The sequence below is a fragment of the Sarcophilus harrisii genome, chromosome 1, assembly GCF_902635505.1.
Source record: "Sarcophilus harrisii chromosome 1, mSarHar1.11, whole genome shotgun sequence".
Classification (NCBI taxonomy): Eukaryota; Metazoa; Chordata; class Mammalia; order Dasyuromorphia; family Dasyuridae; genus Sarcophilus; species Sarcophilus harrisii.
This window is the reverse complement of record NC_045426.1, coordinates 597,843,245-597,870,739: the sequence shown is the minus strand read 5'-3', so window position 1 is coordinate 597,870,739 and position 27,495 is coordinate 597,843,245. Positions and strand designations below refer to the sequence as shown.

General features: G+C 31.7%; 1 protein-coding gene and 1 pseudogene across 2 annotated transcripts in view; both read left to right on the top strand.

The window, feature by feature from the left end:
• CSMD3 (CUB and Sushi multiple domains 3) overlaps window positions 1–27,495 on the top strand; it is a 1,575,929-nt gene that overhangs the window by 160,761 nt on the left and 1,387,673 nt on the right. The window lies entirely within an intron of this gene.
• LOC116421801 lies at window positions 9,303–11,295 on the top strand (annotated as a pseudogene).

Here is a 27,495-nt window from a genome sequence, read left to right as displayed (position 1 = left end):
TAGGAGACTATGAGATCTGGATGATTTGCCCAGATCCCAACCTTAGGCAATCAGGGTTTTGTTTTCGTTTTTTTTTTCTGTCAGATTATCTAGCTTTTCTTTACAAGTTTTTAATGGTCATAATCATATCTTCTCATCACTAAGATACTTAGTCTTCTCAATAGATATTTCTCCCTCTTCTGGACAAATCTATATTGCACTCCCAGTAATGCTTTTGTGGGGAGGCAGGCTGGAGTTTTTGTTTTGGCTTGTTGCTTTTTTTTCCCCCTGATATTCATTTAAGGTTCTACTCTTCCACAACCACCAATTCCACTCAATTTTAGATTTGATCACAGTCTTGTATGTGGTCTTCACCTCGAATCTCATTAGGCTGTGAAGAAAGTAAAGGTAAACTTGCTTTAAAGACTGTCATGTGAAGTAAAATGCTGTCAAACAGTTCACAATCTCTCTGGGGAAGGCAACTTCTTTGCATGTAGGCACACAAAAAATTGATTTAAGATGATTTAAATAGGAGGATCCTGGTAGTCTAAGGGGATCAGCAAAGGTCTCATATATATAGTGGCTCCTGACTTGAATTTCTTTATAATACAGAGATTCTAGAGTCAGATGAGTAAAATGCTCTGGTCACTAGAAAGCACAATATAAATGGTAGCTAGCTAATTATGTAGAAGTGAAGGGAGAAGAAATCCTAGACATGAGGAACAGTCAGTGCAAAGGAACGGGAATGGGAAATGAAGCAGTAAAGAGGCCAGTTTGGCTGAACTAAAAAGTTCAGGGAAGGGGAGTAATGTGTAATAAGTCTAAATAGGCATGTATAATGAGGCTAAGTAGTGCTATGTAACACTGGGCAAATCACTTAATCTTTTTTTGCCTCAATTTCCTCATTTATAAAATGATCTGGAGAAGGAAGGGGCAAACCATCTAGTACCCTTGCCATAAAATCAGAAATGAGGTCACAAAGAGTCAGAAATGGCTGAATAGCAATAACAATAATAATCAGATTTATAGAAGACTGTGAGAAATTTAAAATTCAAGACCTAAAATCATAAATCATAGTAAAATAATATATTCTGGTTAAAGTCTGAAGAAACCATGCTATCTAAATATTAGTATCTAGTACATTGTTATATGTTTTAACTTCAATAATATTATGCCTTGTATGTTGCTGAGGAAATAATACTCTGTCTTATTATACTTAATTATCTGATTCAATATTTATGTTATTAAATGGATAATTAGATTTAGTTAATTTAGAAATTATTTCACTTAAAAAGTATTTGCTTAATTTCATGACATTTTTATTTTAATAGTTTAATTATCATGTGTGCTTATGTTCTGATTCTTTCAACAGATTTGTCTTTATTATCTACTTGCATTTTTTTCTTAGAATCAATTTTTCAAAGAAATGAAATTAGAAATCAACAAATGTCTATTTTCTTAATTTTGCCAATACAAATTTCTGTTGGAAAGATTCCTAAAGATATTTGAGTGACCAAATACAATTTGCTTGATTAGTACTATTTCTTCTGTCATCTAATAATTTTCCATTTCAATAATTGCATCTTGTCATGGAATTGGAATTATTATCCCTAAATAAATTAAATTAATGTCTTTCTTTGTGTTGATACTTCTGTAAGTTCTTAATCTTACATCTGTGATAGATTGTAGTAAAGAATATATTAGGCCAAAATTCAGCAAATGATAAAAAAGAGAGGGAGAAATACAGAGGCAGAGGCAGAGAGACAGTGACAAAAAAGAAAGAATAGAAAGAAAGAAAGAAAGAAAGAAAGAAAGAAAGAAAGAAAGAAAGAAAGAAAGAAAGAAAGAAAGAAAGAAAGAAAGAAAGAAAAGAAGAAAGGAAGGAAGGAAGGAAGGAAGGAAGGAAGGAAGGAAGGAAGGAAGGAAGGAAAGGAAGGAAGGAGGAAGGAAGGAACAAAAACCAAAAGAGACAGAGGGAGGGAGGGAAGGAGGGAAAAAGGGAGAGAGGAAGGAAGGAAGAAAGAGGAGGGAGGGAAGGAAGGAAGGAAGGAATAAGAAAGAAAAGAGAGGGAGCAAAAGAGGGAGAGAGAGAGAGAAAGAGAGAGAGAGAAAAAGAGAGAAAGAGAGAGAAGTGGGGGAGGGAGAGAGGGAGAGACCTTTCTCTCTCTCTTGAGAGAGAGACATTAGGTCGTGTCCCCATTCCTATGGCCACTTTATTTCATTGTCATTTTAAAAACAATATTTATTTTCTTTCTTTTGGATTTCATTTATTTTCTTCCTGCATTCAAAGGATGCAGTAGGATTCCAGACCAAGTTTAGGAAGATATTTCCTAGAATATTGACTAGTTAGAAAATGACAATGAAATACAGTGGCCATAGGAATGGGGACATGACCTAATTAGGGTGGAAGGACCTGGAGGGTCTATGATGGACACCAAAGGAGCCAGGATCTTAGCCTTCCTCAGCAGCATTCAGATGATAGGTCTCTCCCTTGAAATACTTCATCACTTATCAAAAATTTATTGCATTTTGTGTTGAGTTTAACTCAAGAGAGATTAAAGTCAACAAGACATTCTTATATCAATATGACCAGCTGAGAAACAAAATGCCAAATATCTAAGTTGACTAAGTTTTTTGTGGAAATTTAATAAATAAATTCTCTATACTAGGAACAGAGCAGAAAGAGGAAAAAAAAATAGAGTTTAAAAAAGACAAGGTATCTACCTTCATGAAACATTATTCATTAAGAGAATTGGAAAAGTATTTGAACATAATATATAACTCAGGATAAGTGCATAGGAAAGGTTCAAGCAAAGTATTTCTATGAAGTCCAAGGGGAGAAAGATTGTTACTAATTGGGGAAGGAGACTGATCAGGAAAGGTTTGGGAAATAAAATGGCATTTTGATCAGATTTGAATGATTGTTCACTTGTCTTATTTGGTCTCATCATTTGTAACTGATAGTATTGTTTGGACATAGACTTGATAGAAATGTGAAAAGTAGAGCGCTGTGTGTGGGAAAAATGAACACAGCAAAAAATTAATACTATAGAGAGATTAGTGAATGGAATAAGACAGAATGGAAAACAGAAAAATATTGAAAATAAAAATTCAGAGTATGAGGAATTAATGATATTGTTACTTTTCCAAGGTCATGGCAAAGAGAGTTAGGAAATGGTCTAAGGCTGATATACAGAAATCATATTCAAATTTAAGCATGGTATTGGAGACAAGAAGAGTGTCCTCAAGACTATTCAAATTTTCATCTGAATTGTAGAAGACTACTTCCATAAACATTAACCAGAGCCTCAAACTCAGAGCATTGAAAAAACATATTGCCTAACAATTCTCTCTCATGGACCCTTTAAAATTGGCAAAACGATTGATTTTAGTCATCAGAAAGAAAATATGCATTGTTAACTTAAGGAAATTTTAACTCAAAGAAAAATAATGCAAAAATGTTTATTTTCTCAATTAAATACAAGTGTCTTTATGATTGTGTCTCTGTCTGTCTTTCTGTTTCTCTCTGTGTGTGTCTCTCTCTCTTTCTCCCTCTCTTCTTTATCATTTGTTCAATTTTGACCTGATAGATTCTTTACTACATTGATCACAGATGAAAGAGTAAGAATTTACTGAGTTGTGAACACAAAGACATTAATATAAATTAATTAGGGATGATAGTTCAGATTCCATGACAAGATGCAATTGTTGCAAGGGAAAATCATTAGATGACAGAAGAGATAGTATTAATCAAATTCATCTTTAAATTGTTTCTTTTTAAACATTGACATACACAAACATTGACACAATATAAGCAAATATGAAGACAGAAGGGAAGTGACCAATGTTAAAATTTACGAGAGAAAATATAAGTACATTAAAAAATTGGAAACAGAATCATAGATTGCAACTTGCAGAGGAAGAAATAAAATTTAATCATAATCAAATAGTACATTAAGATTAACCTGCTCTTTTCTTATTCTAGCTTAATTAAGGATAATTATATCCAATTTACAAAAAAGGAAATTGAGAATCAGATACTTGCATAAAGTCACATAGCAGAAAAGAGAACTCAAAAGTTGAGTTTCTAAATTTGGAACATGATTATTTCTTAATATATAGTAAAGGAAAAGACTTATGTGACTGGGAGGCATCACAAAATAAATGCCTTCCAGCTATATCTCACTCTTTTCATTTGAAATAGAATTTATGAGTGCCATCATCCAGTAGCTGTTGAGAGTTTCAGCAGCTATTGGCTGTACTTTGTTAGAGTTCTCCTATGATGATGTCTTGAGTATCTGGAACTTCAGCTGAAGTTGGAAAGTTATAAGCAATTGTAATAGATAAAAGCCCTTCAGGAAGAATAAATGAGATCTTAGTACCACATTATTTTAGATTCAGAGAAGGAAGCTGAACACATGAGGATTAATCAACAAGAAAAGCTAATCATCCACAAGAACTCAATCAGCATTAGAAATCTAATTTGCAATTTCAACCTATTACCAATTCCTGCCCATTTCTCATACCCTTTCTTCCATTTCCCATTGCTTCCAGCACACTGTGAAACTAAGCAAGGGAAAATGGCTTACAACAATTATTCTTATGATGAGATAAGTATCAAATTTATTAAGTTGAATTCTTAAAAACTATTCAATATGTGTTAGAAAATTTGTGTTCAAATTGTGGTATTTTTAATCTAATGTCCTCAGGAAAATCACAGCTTTCTCAGCTATTTACTTTGTTTTTTATACACAAAATTGTAATAATCATAGTTGTATTACTTAACTCCGAAGTTGCACCCAGATTAAAGGCCATCTGATAAAACCCTACCTATTCATGAATCCCTTCTACAGTATTTCCACAAATGGACATTCATCCTAGGAAGTCAATGGAAGATATAGTCCATTACTATCAATAATTGATATGATTTTGCTGACATCAGCTTAAGTGGTTTGTGCAATACCCAGTGCCTTGTCCAGTTCTTCCCACAGTATTAAAACAAATCTCTTTCTTCTTCTATATTACAAAACTTCAAGCTAAATATCCTTGGTTTCTTCAATTCATCTTTATATGGCATTATCTCTAATCCTCTGACCCTCTTGGTTGCCTTCTAAAAACAAGCCACTTAAAACTCTGCAGAAGCATCATTAAAAACAATTTTTTATGAGCAAACCTTCCATTTTGGTAACCAATTTTCTTGCATTCTCTTCCTCATTGCTCTTCCTTTTTTTCCTCCTTTAGCTCTTATGTTCTCTAATTTCTTCTTCTAATAATGTTCTCTGATTTCTTTAACTTTTTGCTGATCAATATCCCTAGCAATATGCAAAAGTCAGAAATTCTAGGACACTTTTAAAAGTTTTCTAAAATATGTTTTTTTCCCAATGCTGATACTTCTAAGTTCTTTAGTCTAATGTTTTTGTAATTCTTTGGAGTGACGTATTCCTGTTTTCCTGCCCTCAATAATAAGTTTGAATCATTTTAATCCTCATTTATTCAATAAAACGCATTTTAAATGACTTCATTTGTGTGACACACACACAGAGGCTTTTTCAGTGTTGTATAATATTTGAGAATAAAATACACATTTTTTTCCAATTTATTTTATGGATAAATATTTCTGAAATTATTTTTTTTCAAATTTATTTTCTTATTTTATATCTTTGGACTAAATATAACCATTTATCAATGCTGTAGTTGCTATGACCACTTTTAGAAAATTCTAAAAGAAAAAAGTTGTAAAGCACTAGATATCTACATTTATAAAGAAAATTTCCTTATTGCAAGTTTGCTATACTAGTGAAATCTAATCTGGTCTGGTAATTTTTTTTTTTAAGTACATGGGAAAAAGGAAGAACTCTTAGAGACTGTGACTGTCTAATGTATCTAAAGTTCTCTGATGTTCTAACCCCAAGTTCAGCATTCTAGCTACCAGCCCATGCTGCCTCTTCTCTTTGTTAAAGGGATATTATAATGTGAGGGTCAACAAATTAAAACTAAGAAAATTAGTCATTTGATTTGATATAATTGAACCACCTTGTAGTGAATAAACACAAAAAAGGGCTCAATCAGCTTCTGATAACATATAAGAAATGAAGATCCTTTAGTTGAAGTCCTCCTCTACCTTCCCACCATGTAGAAATGAAGTCATCAGAAGTAGCACATTCTCCATGTTGAATATGTTTTGTCCTTGGTACTGAAAGACAGAGTTCTTGTTGACCTGGAAATCCCAGTGTCTATTAACCTATACTCTGTGAACAGAGGCAGACACTTTAGCAAAAGTAGTTTTTAATAAAATGTTACTAATAGTTGTTATCTTTTGTGGTCAAAATGTTCCTTGCTATCTTCCAAAAACAAGTGAAATTAAGTGTTTCTGAAAATAATACAAATGCTGTATTTGGATAAAAGCCAGGAAATTATGTACTTGGTAACATTTTCTTTTATCCAGCTTTATGCTTTTGTTAATTAAACTTGAAACTTCCTCATGTGCATATGTAAATTTGTCTTTTCCAGATCAAAAACTGAAACTTGTAACTATTATAAAATTGAACCTTAAACCTAATAAATAAGATATAACATTCAATAGGCATAATGAATACAATTTTAAAATCTAGGTAAGAAAGCAGAATAAATATATGTCTAAATATTAGAGGATAAATGGGTATTTTATCAGGAACACGATAGTAATAATAATTTTCATTTTTGTGTTTTAAATTATGAATCTTTTGTTCTTATAGCTATATTACAAATATTATCAATATCTGATAAATAAGGAACTTGTCTGCAGAGAAAATTAACATTTTGATTATCTCATACAGTTAATAAGGTTCCTGCATTATATAGTTCTTACAATGACTGACTGGTGTAAAACTTCCTCTTTCTTAAATGTCTTAATGTGTTGCTTAATACAGATAGAACTTACCTTGTCAATAAGAAAATAATATTTCAAAATAATTGCATTGCTTAAAAATGTGGATATATAATATATGGATTATTAGCATATTAAAATGTGATGGATATGCACTAATTAGCACTTAACCTATCATGTATTCCAGTTCTAGGCAAAATGAAATGCTTTCAATTTGATAGTACAAGTACAAGTATTTCTTTGATTATATGTTTTTCTTATTTCTTAGTTTATGTTTTTTATGAATACAAATACAAATGTCAATGAGAAAAAAAGAGAAGTTCATTGCAAAAAGGCTAAAGAAGAAAAATTCAATTAGTCAGAAAGTTAAAAAGTTGGAATGACTTCATTCAATGACTATTTGCAGTAGATTATATGAATAGTACCTTCAGTTGTGGATTGGGACATCCTTATCTAGTTAAATTGATATCAACCTTAACTAGAAACAAAAGTCTCCTATTATATATATATATATATATATATATATATATATATATATATATATATATTAATAAATTTATAACAAATACAATGCAAAATAGATTACATTAAATTTTTTCTCCAAATTTCATAGAACTTAAGAAGTAGAACATTATTATCTCTCCTCAAACTTCCTATGCATTTCCATTCTCCCTTCTGCAATTTTTCAAATGAGATTCTTGCCTCATACTTCAATGAAAAATTTAAATCCCTGCTCCCTCTTCTCCCTTCTTCAGCTTATATAATTCAAAAACCTTCCCTGACGGACACTCCCTTTACTTCAGTCTCATATATGGTGACATCTCTCCTACTTGCCAAGGCCAACCATTCTACATCTACCCTTGATCCTGTTTATCCCATATTCCCCAGAAAATTACCCTTCCATGATTCCCCTCTCATTAATCTCCAATTTCTCCTTTTCTTCCCAGATGCCTACAAAGTCTTATACTTTTCCCTATTCTCAATAAAACCTTTACTTGATACCTCTATTTACTTATTCTTCTCTCAACTCTATTCTAAACAATTCGCAGATTGACTTTGGTTATCATCATTTAACTGAAACTTCTCCAAAATTGAGAATAGTAACTTAATTATCTAATCTAATCATCTTTTCTCAATCCTTATCTTTCTTGACCTTTTCAGCCTTTGACATTTTCAATCACCCTTTCCTGGACACTCTTTCTTTTTAAGGTTTTGTTGACATTTCTCTTTCCTAGTTTGTCTACTTTTCCCCAGGATTTTACAAACTGAATGAATGTTCCATATATATCTTAAACTCAACATATCTGACATTGAGCTCATTACCTTCCCTTAATCCCACCCTATTACCAATTATTTCTCTTTTGTCAAAGGTACCATCATTTCCCCAGTTACCTAGGCTTACAACCTAGGTGTCATCCTCAATTTCTCACCCTTTCTTACCATTCCCACACAATACATTGCCCTGTCCTTTCCTTCCTGCTTTTGAAACTTCTTGCAGACATCAAAAACATATGCAGAGCCTGGCCACCTCACAACTACAATATTTAAATTACTTCCTGGTTGATATGTTGGCCTAAAGTCTTTCTCCATTCCAGTCCCTTCCTAATTTCTTAGTCTTCTAGGACTTTATTCCCTTCATGTATGCAGGAATTTGACCTTCTTATTATCGTTTTTTGCATATGACTCTGCATTTCTTTTCTTCCTGTTTTTTTATTGATTGTCCCCTCATGCTTGGAATAATTTCTCTCTTCATCTCATTTCCTGGCTTCTTCATTTAAAACTCAGGTTAAATCTTACTCTTTTCAGGATACTTTATCCAATACTTTCCTCTCTCTCTCCCCACAGTGCTCTAGCATCTTCCCAATAAGATTACCACTCATTTAGACTGTATATATCATATATGTACATAGTTATTTTCTTATTGCTTTCCATGCTAGAATTTGAGTTCCTTGAGGTTAGAGATTAGGGACTTTTTTTTTTTCTTTTCTTTGTATTCCTAGTCCTTAGTTTAGTGTGATTATGACTCTCTTCCACATAGTAGATGTTTATGAATGTTTATTGACTTGATGCCATAGATTTCATCTAATTCAATCTGAACCTAAGCAAGAATCCTCTCCACAATATTCCTGACAAGATATAATCCATCTTCCATTTGAAATCTTCAGTAATTGGAAAATCCTTAACTTTCAAAGAAGCACATTATACTTACAGGCATTTTTACTTGTCTTTCCCTGAAATAGAACAGTTCTTTTTAATTTATAGAAATTGTTCTTAGCACTCCCATTTAGAGGTGAATAAAATTAGTGACATGCTCTTTTCACATGGTAATTGTTTAAATGGATAAATCAACAAATATTTGAAAATAATTATTCCCCCTCAAAATTTATTGACATTTTTGTGGCCATTATTTGTTTTCTTTTTTGTTTGTTTTTCCACCAAATTAAACTTTTTTTAGTTTCTTCAACGGCTCTTCTAATGGCATAATTTCCAGACCTATCTTGGTTATACCACTCTAGAAATGTTACAGTTAATCAATGACCTTCTTAAAACAAAGATTCCAGGCTAGTTTGCTTTTTTTTTTTTTTTTTTTAAATCTTACTGTCAGATGAAGCCTTTGGGCTTTTGCTCTCTTTGCCAAGATGTTTGAGGAAACACCAACCCACGACCAACTAATGGAGGAATTTATTCTATCTTTCTGGTTGCTGAGATGAGCATACTCATAAACATAAATGATGAAAAATATTCCCTGCAGTTTTCAGTGGAAGGGCCATTCACCAGTAAAACTGATATGGTATAACCTATGGGTCATAGAACAAAAAAATTTCTATAAGTGAAAGAGGACCAAACTGAGTAATTGAAAAAAAAGAAGAATAAAGGAAACTATGAAGAACCACAATTTTTGTGGGAAAAGAATGGGATAAAAAAGTGAGTGATGGATGATCAGGCAAAGAAGACAAACATGAGAAAGAACAAGAAGTCTGAGGAAAAGTCAGAAATAGAAAATGTAAGACCCAATGAGACAGAAGAAAAGAAAGATGGTGACAAGAAGAAAAAGAAGAGCTTAACAAAACAAAGTCAATTTGGAATAGAAATCCTTATGATATTGATGTGGTAGATTCTATAAGAAAGTGACAAATGACTGGAAAAATCATTTAGCTATGAAACACTTCTCAGTGAAAAGACACTGAGAATTCTGAGCCTTTCTCTTTGTTTTGGGATGTGCCACCTTTAACTTATATGAAAAGAGAAAAAAAGAATAACATTAAATTGTTATATGCACAAAGTTTTATCATGGATAACTGTAAAGAGCTGATATCTGACTATCTGAATTTCATTAGAGATGCAGTGATTCTGAAGATCTTTCTCTAAATATTTCATGTGAAATGCTGCAGCAAAGCAAGATTCTAAGGAAAAATGGTTAAAAAGTTCTTGAAACTGTTTACTGAACTAGCAGAGAATAAAGATAATTACAAAAAGTTTTATGAGCAGTTTTCTAAAAACATAAAGTTTTTGTATAATACATGAAGACTCCCAGAACTGAATGAACCTTTCAGAATTGCTGAGATGCTATACTTCTGCTTCTCATAGTTAAGTCATTTCTCTTAAGGACTTTTGCATTCAGGTAAAGGAAAACCAGAAACTTATTTGTTGTATTATTACAGGGGAAACTAAGAATCAAGTGGCCAATCCAGCTTTTGTTGAGAATCTTCAGAAGCATGATTTAGAAGTGATATATATATATATATATATATATATATATATGTGTGTGTGTGTGTGTGTGTGCGCACACACACTCACATATATGGTTAAAATTTTTTATGAGTATTGTATACAATGACTAAAGGAATTTGAGGGCAAGTGTCTGTAACCAAAGAGGCTTTGGAATTCATGGAAGATAAAGATGAAATAAACAGAAACAAAAAAAGGAAAGTTTGAAAACTTTTGTAAAATTGTAAAATTATAAAAGATAGTCTAAAAAAAGTAGTTGTCTCAAATCATTTGGTTATTTCCCTATGTTACATTTTCACAAGCACATATGACTGGACAGAAAACATGGGGAAAAACAAGAAAGTTCTGGAAATAAGAGACAACTCAACAGTGGATTATTTGGAAGCAAAGAAACTTGGAAATAAACCCTGACCATTTCAACATTGACACTCTATAGCAAAAGACAAAAGCTGACAAAATACATCAGTAAAATATCTGGGTATCTTATTGTATGAAACTGCACTCATGTTTTTTTGGTTCAGTTTTGAATTAGCTCTTTAGGATCATCTAATTCAGTCCTGGAATTGTTTAAGATGATTCAACTACCAAGAAACACAGCCCTAATTGAGGAAATACCATCTTTTGAAGGAGACGATGACACATCATGTAAGAAAAAAGTGGACTAAAACATTCCAGTAACTACAGCATGTTTCTTAGACTACTAGGAACAAGTTATTTTGTATAAGTTGTTGAGAAAATAGTTATATCTACATTTCCTCTAATGTGTATTTTCAGATATGTTCTCTTTATTTTTGTTAAATTGCTTTTAAAAAATTTGGTGTGAACATGTTTCTAAGAGGAAATTTAGTTTTCTTATCTCTTCTAAGTATAATCAATACCTTAGACATTAAAGCAAGAACTAGTAATCATTATAATTTACTTTGGTTTTATTTTAGGGAGATAGAAGAAATATCCTTAATATCCAACCAAACACTGTATTCTAATGTTAGCTCTTGTGAGATGATAACAATAAGTAGTTATCAGAAAGCTGAATAATGGAGATGAATTACTCCTTAGTCTCTTAAATACACTATTTTGAGGTATCTTAAAATGTTTACAAAATGGTCTTTTATACATTTAAAAGAATTAAGTTACATTCTATTCTATTGGTTTTTTACATGCATAAATCCTGAATTCTAGGAAAAATAAAAGTGTTAACACCAAGGGAAGAAAAAAAAATACCAGTACTCTCACAACTGAACTCTTGATGTGTTCTGATCTGAACCTAATACACAAAGACTCATTTTCCTTTCAGGGGAGACACAATAATGTTTGAAACCTCTGACCTAATCACCATGCAGATTCTAATTCAACCACACCATTTCTTCCCTCCAAATTTATAAACTCCAATTTTACTTACCTTTCTCTCCCTCTCTCACTTTCCCTCCCTCCCTTTTCCTTCTCTCTCTCTCTCTCTCTCTCTCTCTCTCATTCTCTCTCTCTCTCTCTCATATATATATAAAAGTATACCTTATATCCTTATAGTACATCTGCAACTCTTTTCTAATTCCTGCTGTGGATGCTCCCTCACAGGGGAACTTCACTGTATTATGGCTCTTTCTCTAGTACCTTTTGACATCGCATTGATACCATTGGAGAATATAGGCTGCCCATCAACTGTTTTTTGTTCTTTGTTTTGTTTTGTTTTGTTTTGTTTTGTTTTTTTCAGTTTGACTGGCCCTACTTTTTCTGGTCATACAGCTTTCCTGTCATATTCTTTGTGCTTAATTTGCTACATAATATTTAATCTGCAACACAATACATGTTGCATATTTCTTATGCCTGATACATCTCTCTATTGCCATTTGGGTGGCGATGTGGTATTCCATGATTCACAATTATATAGCATTAATTATTGAAGGTTGCTGTTCAAATGATGGTCCTTTGTTTTAGGAAGACATCTACAGTAATTAAGTTGATTATGTGATTCCTTAAAGGTAATATAGACAACTCTTCTTTTAAAATTCTGGGTTTCTTTCTTGTCTTGTTGCAGAATCTGTCCAATATGGATGAATTAATGGACCAGCATAGGTTATCTATCCAACAGAATGTAATAGTCTAGACAAGTATTTTTATCCATTTGAATTATTTGTGTGTGTGTGTGTGTGTGTATCATCAGTCTGATCAATTTTGAGTAATTATATATCTCATTTAGTATATTCTACTTCTATTAGTACAGACTAACATCTTATTAACTTTTTGTACTAATATGTCACACTTTTTAAATCTAGTAAAAGCTCTAGAGTTTTTCATGTCAAGTATCATTTAGTGGTTTATATAGGACTGATTTTATATTTATATTTGTTAAATTACATTTTATTAAATGCATACCATTATTCCAGCCTGTCAAGATTGTTTTGTTGATGATTTTGTCATCCAACATGTTACATATTTCTCCCAGTCTCCTTAAATCTCTGAAATTGATAAGCATGATTTGTATGTCTTTATCCAATTCATCATTGAGTGAAATAAGCATTGTGTTTGACTGTAGAAGTCCTGAATTCAGATCTTAACACTGATACTTATTTAGTATGTGACCATATAGAAGTCATTTAATATCTCTGGACATCAGTTTTCTCATCTATTCAGTAAAGGTTTTGGACTAGTGTTCATAGAGGTCTCTTTGAAAACCAAACAAAGCTGGTGACAAGTCCCTAGCATACTACATAAGAAATTCCACATGCTACTTCTTGCATTATAAAAATAGATCCTATGGTTCTGGCAATTCAACTAATCATTAATATACTGATTGCTAACATTCAGCTTATAAATACACATTTTTTTTATAAGAATCAATTGAGAAAATTTGTCAAATATCTTCCTGAAATCTAGTCATACAAATTTTATGTGATTTGCTTGATCTATATACTTGGTAAGTTATCATTTCAGCATCGATGACTCTACAGTCTTCTCAATATGAGTACTCCTTGAGCTGGTGCAAATTACAAGTCATTCATGACTTTTCTTAGGCAACTTTTCAATGTTAGGCCTTCTGTAAATCCTCTCAAGTATAATTGCCTAGCATGCTGGGAGCCTTCTATTTCTTTCAATAATTCATTAATTAAAGTGAAATACTTAGACTGTATATCTGCTATTGCTTCATCTACTTTTCCAATCATGCATATTCTTGATAATTTACTTTATAATACTCAGTTAATTTAAGTATTACTGATAATGTGTTGTAGCCTTTTTATTGCTCATCACAAATATTTTCTGCCCTTTGGGCAATTGTGCATTCTGCAATTGTGATTCTTCTGAGCTCATGTTTTTCTATAATTTAAAGCTTTATGGCATCACTAAGAGAATACTTTTGTTAAAAAGTTGAATTTTTATAGCAATGAAGATATCATGATTATGATCTTTCAAAATGCATAATAATTTCTCAAATACAATCTATGTCTATTCCTTTTTTCTAGTCAAGATCTAATTTGTCTATTGACTATCCAAAGAATGTGTGTAAGTTTATATATACTGTTTATAAACTACTTTTGAATTATACTATATATATATATATATATATATATATATATATATGGATTTTAAATAAAAATTCCTGACCTATATTTTGAAGCCTCATTCATTATAATTTTGAAAAAAAATAGGACACTCCTTTCTTTAATTCTATACCAACTTAATGTTTTCTCCATAATTTCTGGTTTTGCTTTTAGAGAATAGCAAGAGATTTGTTTCAGTATCTTTGACTATATTGCCCTTGTGAACTGTGGTCATGGAAGTTAGCCAGGTATTATGTGCTCTTAGTACTTCCCCATTTTTCTTGCCTTTCAGTTGTGTGATAATAATTTTTGTTGTGTATAATATTCTGACAATCACTTTCCTTGACCAATCAAGGAAGTAAAATGGGAATTTATGAAGTCTCATCTTTCTCAATCATTTAGAATCAGTGGAGTCAGGATAGTAGAGTAGAAAGGGGCTTAATTTGAGGTCAAATGCACTGTTTGAATCTTGTCTTTGCCACTTAGTTACTGCACAATCTGAAACAATTCCTATATATGGGCTTTAGTTTTCTCAAATATAATAATAAGGATTGAACTAATTAAAGTTGAAAATCCTTTTGAAATCTAAATCTTTGATCAAAGTCTTAAGCTTCAGGCTCATCCATTACCCTTCTTCCCCTCCCCCCCCATTTTGTTTTTGTTTAATTCATCAAGATTTCTCTCCAGAAACACAACAACAGAAAATGCCTTAAAATCTGAAAGTTAAAGAAATGAATGTTTAAAATATAAATTAAAACCTGGCCCAAGTCAAGAAAAGTTCACTATCACTCATATGAGTCATTTTATTAAAATAGTATGAAGAGGTTCCTAATTACTTAAGTTTGAATAAATTGTGGTACCAGGGGAGCAGCTGCTTAACATTTTCTTCGCAATAATTAAGCAACCTAAATTGTTGAGAAGTTAAATGACTGAAACCACTCCTATGTAACAATATCCCCTATTAATAAGAAGGTTACCACTATCGCCTAGAATCTTTTAGGATCACAACCTAAGTGTAATTCTCAACTTCATTAGCTCTCACTCCCCTCTATCCAATCTATCGCCAATAACCATAATGTCATTAATGCAACAATCCCATAAACATTCCATTTTCTCTTCTCTAACACTGCTACCAGTCTTGTACAGGCCTTCATAACCTTATTTCTGGACTATTGTAAGAGCTGCTGGTTAGCCTTTCTGCCACAATTCTACCTCTACTTCAATCAATTTTCCATTCATCTGCCAAAGTGATTTTACTAAATTGCAGGTTCAATCATGTCATTTACCCCACACCTTTGCACACCACCTCCTACCTCTGCCAATCAATAAATTCACATGACTCTATCCTTTACAGGTCCAAATATAAAATCTTCCATTTAGAATTCAAGGTACTTCATATCCTGGAAACTTCTACCCTTCTACCTTTAGCGTATTCTTACATGTTACTTTCTGATATATAATCTTCAACTTAGTGACACTGATCTTTTTGCTGTTTCATAGACGAGACATTTCATATCTCTATTCCTATCCCTTATGCCTGGAATGCTCTCCTTCTCATCTCTACCTCCTGGCTTCTCTGACTTCCTTCAGGTTCCAAAGAAAATCCTGTCTTCTACAGAAAGTCTTTCCTACGCTCTTTTACTTTTAGTGCCTTTCTTCTGTTAATTATTTCCTATTTTCTTTTATATAGTGTGCTTGTACTTATTTGTTTAGATACTGTCTCCCCCATTAGATAGTAAACTTTTTGAATACAGGGACCATATTTTGTTTTTGTATCCTCAGTGTTTAGCATAGTGCCTGAAGCATAACCAGCACTTATTAAAGAATACTTGTTAACTAATTGAAATGACAGCTCAAAAGTATAGCATCTGTATTCTGGATTGTATTCTCTGGCATATATATATATATATATATATATGTATTTGCAATAGAACAGTCTATCTATAGAGATCTATTAGTAAGAAATATATGTGTGTGTGTATAAACATAGAAACAGAAATATAGATTTAGATTATATGTTTCTACTAATAGTTTTATAAATGCTTTTTATTCACAAAAGGAAATTGATTATTTGAAATTTTTCAATTATTTAATTTTGTTTGACACAATTTGTCAAATATTGTTTCAATTTTTCAAATCCACATAGATTTTAATTACATTTCTGGTACATTTACACTAAAACTATAAAAATATTTTTAAGAGCAATCTAAAATACAAAAAAGGCCTTTTTCTCTTAGTAGGTATGAATGAGCCTTATAGTCTTTAAACATTAAGGGGAAATTGTTTTGTTTTGTCCAGCTATGTAATTTCATTGATGTAGGGAACTCTGGGTAAAAATAAACAAACAAAACTTCCCTTACTCATCTGGATCTATAACTGTTTGCTTACAAAATTGCCTCTTGACACTAAGAAATCAGGTGACTTGTTCAGGGCTTCATAGCCTCTGTGTTAAAAGAACAAAAATTCAACTGAGGTCTTCTTGACTCCAAAGTCTGTCTCTTTTTCTGAAACCTCTTTACATCTGGTCTTTTGAGAATGCATGACTTAAGTCAGTGCTCAAATTCAGTTAAACAAAAGTAAGTCATTTGAGGGTCATTCAACAGTTAGAAAAAAAGAAGTTAAATAAATCATAACACTGAAAGAATATTCATTCAACGAGGTACTACCCTCCTCACCCACACACATATATGCATACTCATCATCATATGGAAATGGTCTTATTAGCAGAATTTAGATCAACAAGTTGAATAGGCTTGGGACTTTTGTCAAGTCTGAAGGGTCCCTGGTTCCAATGAATGGGCCTCTTCATCCCACCAACTTTAGGTGAACAGAAGCTACTGGAAATTGTATGCAATTGCAAATTGTATACATTTTGAGCCATAGCTACCTCCAGCAATCAAATTCTAGAAACAGTTTAGTCATTTTTCAGGGAAAAACTGGAAAAACCAATGGGAATGGTTTATAGTGTAAGACAATAGTTACAAATAGTTAACTGATTCAAATATCAAAAAAATTGAAAGTACTTGAGTCAGATATTAAATAATATTTGTAATCATTTGGCAAAGTGTTATATAAATATCAACTATTAGTATCATTAAATAATAATTTTGCAATATCATATCTGTGTATATGCAATGGGTTATATCCTCCTTGTCAAAAGGATCTTTTAACTATCTTTCTATTAAAAAAAGGACTTCTAGGATTAGACTTCAGAAGAAACCAATAATTACTGGTTTTATTATTACATAATGTGAGTAAATAGAAGAAAGTAAATTTAATATAAAATACAAATATTAATATCTCAGGCTTTCAAGAAAGAAAAGTAACATTGAATAGAAAAAAGGCAAATTTAATTTTAAATACATTAACATTGCAGTGAGGAATAGAAATACTGGTATAAAAATCTTGATGCTTTGAACTGTGATATATCTTACATGACACTGCTCCTCCCCAAACTCCTGCTTCCAGGAATGTGACAGACTGTTGTAGCAATAAACACTGAGCCAGGAGAATTAGGTAATACCAAGTCTGCAATTGGATTTTTCTGTTAAAGGATTGTAAACTATAGCCCTGAGACTGCCTGCTTTTGTATAGTCTGTGAACTAAGAATGTTCTCTACATTTTAAAATAAAATTTTATTTTATTTAAAAATGTTTTTAAAGCATTATTAACTCAGGCATAGAAAAGCAAATCACAGGTTGGCAATTTTAACTTGCTGACTTCTGTTTTATATTATCCTGTATAAGGTAGGATACTGCCTTACACTTTCTGACTCAATTTTATCATCTAATATCTTATTTCATAAAACTTTTATAGGGATCAAATGAGATCATATTCATAAAAGTTCTTTGTGCAAAACATACAAAGCAGTACATAATCAAAGAATTATTGTTTTTTATTCTTGTTTGTATGTTTGCTTCGCTAGGATAAAATATCAATTAATGATTACAATTCTTTTGTGAAATTGCTTAATTCCTATTGGAACTGATATCATGGCAAAGAGAGAACCTTAGAAGGGACTTTCTTCAAGAGAATGTTTATGTACATAAAAGATTATTAAAATGAATTTTCTTCAACTTTGTTTCCTTCCTACTCCATTTTGCCATTCTGTCCATTGAAATCTGCCAAGCCTCTACATTTTAGCTTAAACATAACATTCCCTAATGACCTTTCTCAGTATTGACCTTGCACCTTGTGCTTTACTACTGTTCTCATTTTCATTTATCATAGCTATTCATTTAAAGGCTCATTGGCAAACACTGCTTCAATTGTCTGAGGACCAGCCTACCTAAGTTGGTAGAGATTCATCTTTAAGTTGGGTACAAAATTTTTCAACTTCAGTCAGTTAATTAGCATTTATTAGGATTCTACTCTATATCAGACATATGCCAGCTGCTGAGGAAACTAACAAATAGCAAAGACAGTTCATGCTTTCAAGGAGCTCACAGTATAAAGGAAAAGTAACCTCAGCAATTCTCACAGACCATTTACTTTGGAGTCAAATCTCTGACTAGGAAATTTTACACTGGAGAAGCACCATAAATTGTGCCTGAGGAAAAAGACATCAGTTAGAGGGGGAAGGGAGATAACATGCTATGTAGAAAATCAGAGAACTTAGGCACCCCCTCCTTATTAAAAACCCCCTGGGGTACAGTCAGGTCATTGATGGTGCCCATGTAGAAGAGAAGCATGACATCTGAGAGTTTCATATTTTTAACTATTTTAATTTTTCCTTAGGGGAGAATAAATGTTTCCTGTGCCTTCTAAATTGCTTACTTCCAATAATCTGAATTGTCAGGCTTGAAGGAAACAGACATCCATTCAATCTCAGGTCACTATAGTTATTTGTGTATATGTCATATCTATCTATATAATTGCATAAAGGCAGCGTCTTTGGTTTACTTTAACTTAATATGATTTTGCCCACAATATGGTCTTAAGAGATATTTGATGAATCTAATTCAATTGAACTTACTTCAACTTTTGTTTATGAGGAAAATTTATTAAACCAAAACTTTATGACAGGTTGTCCATGAATAATTCAGCCTACTAAATTAAAATCTCCTGATCCAGCTGCTAGATAATCAACTTCATACTCTTGACATATCTTTAACAGTTTACACATACACACACATATATTTAAAAACAAATACTAAAATATGAACAAATTTTGTTAGTTAAGTACCTGAAATATAGTGGGTGCCCTATAAATATTTTATTCTTTTTTAATGTGACTGAATTTTGAGAATATTTACAATACTTCATTATATCCTCAAGCATAAAAAGAACTTAATTATACAGAAATGTGCAAAATGAAAAAAAAGTATTTCTATGTACACTTAATGCTTAAAATTAATCTAACTATTGATATTGTACACATGAATAAATAGAGAAATTGCATTTTTGTCAGCAAGAATAATTCTGTTATGGGTTTTCTCCACATAAAAGCAGATTTCAACCTCTGTTAATGGTTCAGTTGATTAAATCAACTTTTTGAAAGCTCAGAAAGATCAAGGTGATTTGTCTAGGGTCACATAGCTAGTACTTGGTAAAACAGTATTTGAACCCATTTTTCACTATGCCAATGCCAGAATGCTTATGTTACACAACTTCTTCTTTGTAATATTTCTTTTTCATTATTGAAAATTAATATAACTAAATGAATGGGTTGCTGGTATCATAGATTAGGAATAGGAAGCAGCCTGATAGAGTGATAAAAGCCTTAAATTTAAATCACAATATTTGGATTGGAATTCAGATTCTCCTCTTTTTTTTTTTTTTTTTTTTTTTTTTGGTAGTATCATCTTTGCTTTACAAGATTCTACTTTCTTGTTTGTAAAATGGGATTAATAATAATGATGTAATCTAATTTGCAAGCTTAGTGTACTAGCATAGTATCACAGAGAAAATAGATTTAGGGCCAGAAGGAACACTTGTAGCATGATTTTTTTTAAATGAGGAAACAGGCAAATAAATTAAATGATATGGAGGAAATAACTTCTCTTTGAGTTTATGTGGTGGGTAACTACTGCTGAAATTTATAAACCACAATAAAAAATACAGAGGTAATAAATTAGGTTTTATTATACTTTAGTACAAGTTTCGATTTCAGATGAAAAACAAACTAAAAATCCCGAACCAAAATTAGGATTCTGACAAGCTTTCTTATAGAAAAAATTACATCAGAATGTGAGGGAAATGAGTCATTTATATCTTACAAACTTGTAAATTCCTCATAAAACATAAAGTTAAAGAAAGAACAGATTCAGTATACCAAGCTCCTTTCAATGTCTCAAAATTTGAACAAAAATATCTAAAAAGTCATAACCTGGCACATTCCCTAAGGAAACAAACCTAGTTAAACAGACTCCATAGGTAAACTAAATTACAGATTATACTTCATTTAGAGAGTTCACAATGAATTGATTGAGTGAGAAGTGGTTTAAATGTCTCTAAGGAATTGGGAATTTAGTATTCTTCCTCTTATCTTACTTATCTTCCTCCTTATCTTACAAAGGTTCTTGTTATTTGTCCTTCCTTTTTAAAGAGAACTATGACATAAGGGAGGTGATGCCATGATTTTGCAAATGAATTGGATTTAAGTGAGGGAGGGCTGTATAAGGTCATCTGCCTCACTTTCTCATCCAGAACCATTGGATCCAATGGCAAATTTTAAATCAAGACAACTGGAGATATGAAATAGGAGACTTTGGTCTTTTTCTAAGTAATGATTTGGCCTTCATTTTCAAATCCCATGGAACAGATTTTAGTTAACTCAATAACTTCTTACAAAGGGCTCTGACCTCCCCAAATAATGAGAATTATAAAAATTATAAAATTATAAAAATTATAAAAAGGAAAGAAAAAAATGTCCATAAAAATGATATGATGAAAGTCGTCATTTTGAACCTTCAAGATTTGTTCTGTAAAAAAGGAAATTTACTATTGTTTAGCACAATTATAGGAACAAAATAGGTGTATAATAAATATTTCTTGATTGGCCAAAATTTCATTTAGACAATAATAATAAACATATATATTTTCCCTTTCAAGATTGTAAATTCCAACATATCATAGGTATTATGGGGTTGATCTTGCATCAGAAAAACTAGAGTTCATACTCTACCTCAGACTGTTAATTGTGCATAAGAATGAGAAAATCATTTAATTTTCTGGATGTGTCCCTCCACCCACCCTTTTTTTTTTTTTTTTTTTTTTTAAGAAATGAGGCTTATATGAGAGAAACTTCCTTCAATTCTTTTTTATAGTTACTCTCGGTAACTGTATTTCCCTTGTTTATTTTTTTCTCTCTCCTTTCACCTTTTTCTTTCTCAAAGATGTTTTATTTCTGACTACCCCCTTCCTCAATCTATCCTCCATTCTATCTCTTGTCTCCCATTAACACACATATAGATAAACCTTTCTTTTATTCCCTTCCTCTCCTACTTTCCTTTAGGTAAGATAGATTTATACACCCAATTAAATGTGTACATTATTCTCTTTTTGAGGCAATTCTGATGAGGCTAACATTCATTCACTTCCCCTCTTTCCATTTTCCCTCCACTGTAAAAGCTTTTTTCTTGCCCCTTTTATGTGACATAATTTATCTCATTCTACCTCTCCCTTTCTCTCTCTCCAAGTACATTCCTCTCTCACTCCTTAATTTCACCTTTTTTAGATGTCATCCCTTCTCATTCAACTCACATTTATGCACTCTCTATACTCCCTCTAACTGCCCTATTAACAACCACATCTAAGTCCAAAAGCCCCCACAGCTGTGAATCATAACACTTGAAAGAATTTCAAACCAGCCTTTACTGATGCAGATGTTGTTTGGGAATTGGGAATTAAATAAATTGGAGGCAAGCAGGAACAGAGGTCAGAGAATGCAACTGCCATTCAATTTCCTTGTATTGTTATCATCTTCTCACATGAAAGGATCTATTCTGCTGGTCAGAATTAGATCCCTAGTAGCTACTAGCAGGTGGCTCCCAGGAACACCCAGTAGCTGGCTCCTATAATACAGCCCTAATAATGAAAAAAAGCTCTTATGAGTTTCAAGTGTCATCTTCTCATATAGGAATGCAAATAGTCCAACTTCATTAAGTTCCTTATGATTTCCTTTTCCTGCTTACCTTTTTGTGCTTTTCTAGAGTCTTTTATTTGATAGTCACATTTTCTATTTAGTTCTAGTCTTTTCCTCAGTAATTCTTGAAGGTCCTTTATTTCATTGAATATTTATTTTTTCCCCTGAAGGATTATACTCAGTTTTGCTGGGTAGGAGATTTTTGGTTGGAATCCTAGCTCCATTACCTTCTGAAATATGATATTCAAGCCTTTTGATTATTTAATGTAGAAGCTGCTAAATTTTGTATTATCCTGACTGTGTCTCCATCATACTTTAATGGGTTTGTTTTGTTTTGTTTTTCTATATGATTGCACTATTTCCTCCTTGACCTGAAAGCTCTAGAATTTGGCTCAAATAATCCTAGGAGTTTTCATTTAGGAATTTCTTCTAGGAAGTGATGAAAGGATTCTTTCAATTTCTATTTTACCCTTTGGTTCTAGAATATCAGGAATTTTCTTTGACAATTTCTTGCAAGATGATGCCAAAGCTCTTTTTGTGATATTGCTCCTCATCAGTATAGCATAATTACTATTTTTATCTTTTCCTAGATAATTTTTCATTTTAGAATCAGATTATAACTCAACTTTGCCCCAGTCTTTCTTTTCAACTACCCATTTGTTGGTTTCAATCTTAAGCATATGATTCACATTTCCAAGTAAAAAACATAAACACTTTGTCCTTGTTGAGTTCCTTGAAATTAATTGTTGATGTTAGCTCTCAAATGTTAAATTTTATATTGAGTTCAGATTTGGTTGAGACAAAGTCCTAAAAATCCACGTGTTAATTGAATGTCTATTTATTTTTGTTCAATATTATGTTATTTTTTGCTAGAGATGATATTTTTGGTCATAATATTTTGGTCTACTTCTTGAATGTTGAGATATATACAATTTCAGGATCTAATCTTTTACTGTAGTAGCTGATAAATTCTGTACAATTCTAATTGTAGCTCCAATATGTTTAAATTATTTTTTGGTTTATTTTATTTAGTTTCTTATAAAATTTTCTCTTTGATCTGGGGGTTCCAAAATTTAGCAATAATATTACTATTTATTTTCCTTGAAAGGTCTCTTTGAGGTAGTTAGTGGTGGATTTTTTTTTTTTCTACTTTCTATTCTAACACTCCAGGGAAATTTTCTTTGATTTTTTTTTTATATTATTAGATCAAAGTTCTTTATTTGGTCATAGCTTTCAAGTAGTCCAATTACACTTATGTTTTATCTTCTTTATCTGTTCTCTAGATCTCTTGCTTTTCTTATAAGATGCTTTCATTCTCTTTTTTCATTTTTCACATTTTGTTATTTCTTGGTCTCTTGTAGCTTCACTGACTTCCCTTGAGCTATTCTAATTTTCAAAGATTTTTTTTTTCCTTTAAGACTTCATGTCTTCTTTACTGGTGAGGTTAACTTTTTTTTGTTTAATAGTAATTTGCTTGGGCTTTTATGATGTTTTTTTAAAGTTTTTCCTTTATATTTCTCATCTGAATTTTTAAAGTCTATTTTTTGAGTTTTATAAATTCTTTCTGGGTAGGTAACTATTTAATGTTACTCTTTGGGGTACTCTTTTTTAGCCTCACTCTTCTCCTGTGAAGATGAACTCTTTTTACTAAATTTCTATGGTTGGGTTTTTTCTTTTTCTTTTTCTTTTTTTTTTTTTTTTTTCATGAGAACTAACAGTTTAAGCACCTCTAATTCAGGGGTTGGGGGAATGGTGCCTCTGGGTTCACTTCAGCTCTCCCCATCTGACCTGGAACTCCAAACCTATTACTCCATCCTCCTAAGCAGCAGCATCCCTGTCCCACGGATTCTGCACTCGTGCGCTGATTCCCTTTCTTCCAGAACTGAGTCTTTGCAGCATAGTTGAGCCTGACTACTCCTTATCAGTAGAGGTTTCCTCTATTGATAAATCAAAGTTTTCTCCAACTCAGACCCCCAACTCTCTTGCTGCCTGAGAGGAGAGAGTTCGTTATGATTCAGACTGATGCTCCTTCTGCATGTGTTTATACTTCACACAGGTTAAACCTCCAATCATGGGTCTTCTGATCTTCTCAGATTGTCCTAGGAGGATCCCTGTTCTGCCCCGTCTTATTTGTTTTTCACTGATTTATGTTTGCTTTGGGGTGCAATTTTTGTTTGTCTGTTTGTGTGGAAATCTGGACAGCTTGGAATTTTCTGACCTATACCACCTTCTGAAATTTTTTTTAATGAAAGTGAATATAATCTAGAGAGCATTTGAGAAATATATGGAGTGTGTGTAGGATGTAATACATACATTATAAGGAAGAAATTAAGAAGAATTATAATAAATTTATAAAATAAGTACAAAAAATATAAAGGATTGGCTGGTCACATGACAAGAGTGGACTTAATCTGATAGGCAGATCTCTATCTTCTATTGGCATAATCTAAATTTCAAGGAAATTTGAGGAAAATACTCAGGACATTGAGTAGATCATCTATGGAAACCTCAAAAGAGAATTTATTATAAATGTAGCAGAAAAGAGGCTCTTTGAATGATCTGCAATCTATATTTTTGGTGGAAACATTTAAATCAATGAATTTACAGATATGCTAAATATATATATATATATATATATATATATATATATATATACACACATAAATATAGGGAATTTTGAATTTTGAGAAAATATTGAATAACATTTCTAAACTTATTGTTCCCTTAAGAAAAATGACTGATATCAATGAGAAAAAATTATTCTTTCTGAGGAGTAGTAACCAAAGACCTGAAAATTATTTTCCTAAGTAAAGATGAGTAATGATAAAATGAAATTGCCCAAAAACTATATAGCAGTTAAAGTCCCCATAATCTAGTTCCCATATTAATTGCCTTTTTACATTCACAGTTACTGTCAAAACAGTAGACACTGATTATCCCTAATAGTCTGTCTCTAGATGCTATATCGGAACCAGATGTTTGGAATTAGTTATCCTCTCACTTTTGTCAACTAGTATCCTTTTCTTTACCTTTACAATCGCCAAATGAATTTTTTTTGTAAAAAAAAAAAATTAAGTTTATATGCTATGCTATTCTCTATTAGAGACCTTTCCTGCACTGTTAGAAATTTCCTCTACATGTCAATATTTTCTCCTCTTGAGATTCATTTGAATGTACTTTGTATGTTTTTATAATACATAGTGACTATAATATAAAGCACCTCAGTATCACAGTGGATAAAAAACCAGACCTGGTGTCAGGAAAATTTGAATTAAAATCAAACTTTAGAAACTAGCTAGGTGACACTGAGCTAATCATTAACTTCACTCTCCAATTTCCTCATGTGTGAAGTAGGAATAATGATAATTTTTAACCTTGTGTTGGGAGCGAGCATCAAATTGGATAATACTTGTGAAATGTTTAACACACTGCTTGGCCCATAGTATCTGCTATATAAATGCTATTGTTTTTGTTAAGTATACATTAATCATAAATTGTTTTCAGGTTAAAAAAAAAAACCTTCATGTTTTATCTTACTATTTTCAGTATCTAGCACAGTATCTTCCACTTAGTAGGTGTTTAATGAGAATTAAATTCAATTGATTTAAACAACAATAAAAATAAAAATACTTGAATCTTATATTTACCTTTAAAAATATTAAGATTCATGAATTGGTATCTATGAATAATTAATGGATTAACATGAGCATGTTATTTTAGGACATATATTCTTTTTGCTAAAATCATCAGGGTTATGGGGCTTGGAAATCTATAAAACAGTCCATAGATCAGATTGTAGCTAAAGGGACTCATGCTTGTATTTAAATCTGAGGCTCAAATTGGAAGCTGTTCAGGCAGAAAACTAATAGAAATGGGTGATAGCTAATTAACCTAAAGCTTCAAAGTAATTGCTCTTCAAGAAGTAATTTAAATAGGCCTGTTCATTTATTTTTATTTTTTGCATTTCCTAAAAAATAATTTTATTTTTATTGCATAAATAAAAATACATTAATACACATATGATTTTAATGTATGCCATATATAATTTACTACTGACATAAAAATTCTATTCACATATTTTGGTGATTTTTGTCATCTTTTTTTTTTCTCCATATTTCTCTCCTCTTCTCTTTTCAGAGAGGCATCATTTAGATATATATTAAAAAAATAAATGTCTAGAAGAATAGATGATAGGTAGACAGATAAATAGATGGATAGATAGATACAGATAGATCAGAAGAAAAAAAGAAAAAATCAGTGATTACTAATCAGGAAGGAACAAATTTTTCTTCTATGTGATGACTGCAATTTGTTCTTCCCAGTCTTTGCCCCCCCCCCAAAAAAAAAAAAAGATGAGGGGGAGAATTCTCATATCTTCTCTTTGAGTACAATTAACAAGCTGGTTCTTTATAATTTTTTAACATTCAACTTTGGTGATTGTTTATTTCATGTTGTTATTGTCAATGTGTGTATTGTTTTCCTGGATCTGCTTACTTTGCATCATCATTAAAATGTTTTCATGCTTCTCTGCATTCAAAATTCTTTTCATTTCTTATAATGTAAGTAATATTCCATCACATTCACAGCTCTCAATTTGTTTAGACATTTCCCAATCAATAGATAACTACTTTGTTTCCAGTTCTTTGCTACCACCCCCCAAAAAAAGTGTTATTATACATATTCCGATTTACATGGAGCTTTTATTTTTGTCAATGACCTCCATGGTGTGTGTATCTTAGCAGTGGAATTTTTAGATTGGAAGGAATTGCTGTTTTAGGCATATTGGGCAATTCAAAGTTGCGTTCCAAAATGATTGTGCCAATTTATAGTTCCAATAACAAAAGCACTATTACACCTGTTTATGCAGCATTTTTAGTACTGAATTTTCCTATCTTTAGTTATTTTGTTTTTCAATTTGTTGAGTGTGAAGTAAACCTTAATACTATTTCAGCTTACATTTATAATACTATTAATTATTTGAAGCATTCTTTCATATTTGTTAATAGTGTATAATTCTTTGGAGAATTGTTTATTCATCACTTCTTAATTGTAAAATGATGTGTTCAATATTTAAAGTCATTCAAAATTTAGTTCTATTCTCTTTCCAGGCTGATTACAAATTATTTCTCCTTAAGTACTCTATCCTCCAGCCAAGTTTGCCTACTTGCTATACTCTACACAAAACATTCTGTCTTCTTTCTGAATGTTTTTACAGCATCTATAATCTTATGGCTAAAATGCTTGCCCTTCTTATTTCTGCCTTGAGGAATCCTTATCTTCTCTTAAGTTTCAAATTTGGTTCC